Source organism: Octopus bimaculoides, chromosome 20 (assembly GCF_046866305.1).
Source record: "Octopus bimaculoides isolate indiv1 chromosome 20, ASM4686630v1, whole genome shotgun sequence".
Lineage (NCBI taxonomy): Eukaryota > Metazoa > Mollusca > Cephalopoda > Octopoda > Octopodidae > Octopus > Octopus bimaculoides.
This window is the reverse complement of record NC_142947.1, coordinates 25,165,510-25,170,509: the sequence shown is the minus strand read 5'-3', so window position 1 is coordinate 25,170,509 and position 5,000 is coordinate 25,165,510.

Genomic DNA, 5,000 nt, shown 5'->3' with positions numbered 1-5,000 from the left:
GATGCGGTCCTCTTTGGTAATGAGGACAACATAGTGCTCCAGATCAAGAAAAAAGAGTGCGTCAACTGGAGAGGTCAACAACTGGAGATGATAGTTCAAGGTTCAAAAGAAACGATGGAAAAGATTATGGAAACCATAATTATGGAAGAAACAATTATGACTGTCAGGGTGGAAGAAAGAGTTCCATGCTGCTTTAAATGTGGCCTGAAGGGACACATAAGAGCAGGGTGTATGTCAAAGGCAAGAAAAAAGCAACCAGAAAATACGGAAGAGAAGAGAGAAGAAAGCTGCAGAAAGGAAGTAGCGGAAACAGGAAAAAATAAATGGCAAAATGTAAGAGAAAAAAGAACGAAAAAAGGGAAGTGAGCTAAACTGTAACCCACATTCCACACCCATCCCACCCACACCCTCTCAGACCCACCCACTCACTGTAAACACTAGGCCTATCCATTCCCATCCGACACAAAAACAAGAGGCAAACACATACAAAGAAACCCAAAACCCCTCCCCCAAGTCAAAAAAGAGAAGGAAAAAGTGTAGGATTTATATGTTGCTTAGCGACTAACTGTTAAGGGATACGGCGGAATGGGACATAAAGTGTATTGGAACTGCGGGGTATGATGATGTGGAGGAACATCACTTGTGTGTAATACCAGATAAGTAGCAAGAGAAAAAAAATACAAGAGTATATGGTTGGATTTTATTTTTGGGAGGTGGACTACAGCTGGAGCTCATTCCCAGACTTTACGACGTACGATAGGTGGTTGGGGGGAAACATGTATCGATGTGTTAGAGGGTTCAGGATTTAAAAGGTAGAAAATGGGGCCGCACGTGGGTTGGGCGAGTGGTTCCATTTCCATTTTATCATATTCATGTCTTCATACATTATAACATTCATTTCTGTTTTTTTATATATGTTTTATGTCCCACATGTTCTGTTTTGTCACCTCTATGTTAGCCCGCATGGGTAATAAAAAAACAGATCCCAAAATCTAATCAGTGCGTGCTATTGGTGATTTGCTGTTTGTTTGAAATTTTTGTGCTGCTTTGCAGCGATTTTTGACGGTAGTGCTTTTTCTCCGCGTTAAGGAGAATTAGCTTGACTAAATGGCCAAAAATATGTTTTTTTCTGACCTGAGTGGGTCAGATTTGTCAACTTCGGAGGAGATAAAGTACTAGAGGAGAAAAAGAGCTTTGCGAAAATAACAGAAGTTAAAACATGTGAAGTAGACCTAACGGAAATGATAGATTATCAGAAAATGGCAACGAAAGTGGGTGGAGAAGTAAAGCTGTCACCGCCACAGAAAATAAAAGAAAAAATGGAAAGAGGAAAACGATTACGTATAAAGTAATTGCGGCAGAAAAAAATAAAGTAGAACTCATGGAAATTGAAACGATAGAAAAAGCGTTGAGAACAGTAACGAAGGATGTAATATTCCTTACACGAAGCAATAAATTTGGAATAATAGTAGCACAATTCAAATCGAAAGAGGTAGCAAGGAGGATGGCCATAAAAACGTTGAAGACGGATAAAGTAGTCCTTCTACCCATGTATCTTGGAAGAAGGACATCAAGGGTCAGGGTAGAAGGAATACCGCCTGATATGGAAGCGGCTTGGGTGGCGGCGGCTGTACTCCTCGGAAGTGAGGAAAAGGTATGTCTGTTATCCAAGCCACGTCAACTAAAGAGGGAAATCATTGGAGATGAACATTCAAACTGAGAGAGAAACACTAGAGAAACTGGCAGAGACGATAACGATGGGCGACATAGTCTGAGAGTGTGGGTGGAGGGCAGAATCCCTCGCTGTTATAAATGTGGCCTGAATGGCCACATAAGAGCGAGTTTCCCTCCATTAATCAAAGAAAATGAAGAACGGCATACACAGCAGTTACTACAAGAGAAACAACAAGAAAGAACAGAGAATGAGGGAACAATACCGGCGGAAAAAGAAAATGAAGGAAATGAGTGGAAAACAAGTAAGAAAAGTTCGAAAAGAAAAAGGAAGAATGTAGGCCTCTCACATGCAGAACCCCCAACCCAACCAATGCCCATCCACACCCTCTTTGTCCCACCCTCACTCTGCAGACACTATACCTACCCATTTCCCACCTACACGAAAACAAAAAAAGGACACCACACACAATGTTTTAGAAACTTCCCCTCCCACTGACTGTTATGCATGTATTGGTTTATTTTGAGACAGAGAAAGAAGTGCATGAGATAGTGGAGAAATGGGAAGATACAGTCTATGAGGACGTTAACGACGACGAGTATGGAGAAATTAGTGATGTTTAATAACAGAAAAACATTTAAACAAAATTAAAAGATTCGATGATTTTGAGGTATGGAAGGTGAATCATAATATGGACAAATTGCTAAAAGAAATAGAACACGAAGAACTAAAAACACGATATGGTATAGATATCATGGAGAACAGGTGTAAAGACAAGTAAGTGATGTTACTTGATGGGGCAGGTAATATCACTTCAATTTCTCATTTTTTGATTTTTTTTCATATTACCATTCGTTATTTTAGTTTTTCTTCTGATTTCATCTTTTTGTATTTCTATTTCCCCGAGTTTGTGTTTGTCGTTTTGTATTGTCTTTATGTGTTGTAATGTTGATGGAAGATTCTTTGTACCGCCTTTCATAGGTAATAAAAAAAATCGATCCCAAAATCGAATCAGTGCGTGCCAGTTGTGTTTTGAATTATTGTTGGATTGTTTTGAGGTTTACGAAGAAGTGGATGTTTCATTACTTTGAAATTTTTTTTTTTTTTTGCTGAAACCATTTGGTTATTTGTAGAAACTTTTGTTGGACGGTTTTTGAAAACTTTCTTTTTGTGCCTTGCCGTGTGGGCAAGCTTGCATTATGGCAAGCTCGAATATGGAGAAATTATTGAGTGAAGAAGTAGAAAATAAATGTTGAAAAGACATTAATAGAAACTACGAGACCATCGATGTCAAGAAGAAACATTGAAGTTGCAAGTTTAATTACAAAAGAAAAAATAGAAGAAAACCAAAAATTAGACTTTGCTGCTGCGGCAGGTACAAAAATTTTAATTCTAGACCTGAACAATTTAGATAAACACAAGGAAATACTTTAGAAGGAGGGGAATGAAGTTAAAGTAGCCCCTCCAAAAGAAATTCAACAAGAGGTAGAGAAGAAAACCCTAATTTTTAAGACTTACAAGGTTAAAGAAAAGAAAATAGATTACGTCGTAGAAAGTGAAAGTGAGAAATGTTGAAAGCCTATAATGGCACCTCGTAAAGTACGTAAACAGAGGTAGGCGGTATGCAACCGTCGAAGTAAGAATGGAGTCAGAAGAAGCAGCTCGACTCCATTCAGTCGACCCGTTAAAAACGAAGAGGTGGTGCTTCTGCTCATATATATGGGCAGAAGAACTTCAAGGGTTACAATAAGTAACATTCCTCCTGGGGTGGATTAGAGTGACTTGTCGTGGCAGTTACTATGGGCCAAGAAGATAAAATATCTGTATAAGAAGCTGCTGTGATGGAGCCACGCAATTGGCATGACCAGAGCCTGAGAATTGTGATGCAAACAGAACAGACCACGCTGGACCAAATAACAGAGATTATCGAGGTTGGTGAGACCCGACTAGTAGTCGTGGTAGAGGGTCGCCAACCTCGTTGCTTCCAGTGTGGTAAAAAGGGCCACATCAGGGCGGACTACAAGGAAAATGAAAACAAGAAACAAAGGAGGTAGAAGAGATTACAGTAACACCGGCGGAACAAACACCTGTACCAGATGAAAAAGCAGGCGAGGGGTGGGAAACAGTAACCTACAAGAGGAAAATGAATCCACCCACCCCACTGAAAAGGAAAAGAAAAAAATAAGTGAACAAAGACAATTTAAAAAACCAAGAAAGAGAGAAGAAAACTGCTACATGGCGGTTGACAGCTCGAATCGAGATCTAGCGAACCGGCTGGCAGTGCTTCATGCAGAAAAAATAGACAACTCTGGAAGTTTGAATGGATTTCACATTTTCAAGACTGATACGAAAAACTGTAAAATATTGGCTAACGAATTTTGTAAGGATGTAGGCCCTCCCAGATTGGACATTACTGATAATCTATATAAGGGCCTCATCACTCCGACATCGCGAGTCCGAGAAAAAGAAAAGGAGGCGGATAACCCTCCGCCTTCAGACATCGACTGAGGTAAATCACTTTAATGGCTGTTCACGTAGGATGTATAAATGTACGTGGCCTGGCGTCAAGCTGGAAACAAGGACATTTCCTAAATGACGTCAGGGCACAAAGTTTAGATGTCATTGTTGCTACTGAAACTCGGTTAAAAGGGCGATGAGATCTGTTCCCGCTCCTGAGTGGCTACGAGAGGTTCGCTTCTCCAGGCCCGCTGGGTGGCGGGGGTGGGGTGTTGGTCCTACTTAAAAGAAACCGAGTTTCAGAGAAAAAGTTGATTTTTTCTGATCCAGAAGGTAAGCTGGTCGTTTTAGATCTGACGTTCAGCTGTGGTAAGGAAATCAGGCTGGTTGCTGTTTATGCACCTAATTCAAGTCAGACTGATTATTACCGAGAACTGGAGGAGTTTCTAGGCACGTCACGTTCACTAGTTGTGTTAGAAGACTTTAACATTATTCTCAATGCGCGAGTGGATAGTGTTGGGTCGAATCCTAATAGAAACCGAACATAGGCTTCCGAGATATACTAAACCACTTTCAGCTAGTAGATCCCTACAGACTAGAATTCCCGAACGCTCCATTGTGGACATGGTCAAATAGCGACGGGTCTTCAAAGTCTTACATAGATAGGATATTTATTAGAAAATTGGATAAAGAAATAGTTACGCGTCCACAATTCCACTTGGTCAGTTACAGTGACCACAAGATGGTAACTTGTAAACTTCACCTAGATAAGATATATAGTAAGGGTTCCGGCTACTGGAAACTCAATAAGTCCCATTTGGCGATTGAGGAGTACAAGAGCTGGATTAAGTTACTAATACAGAGGGCGTTA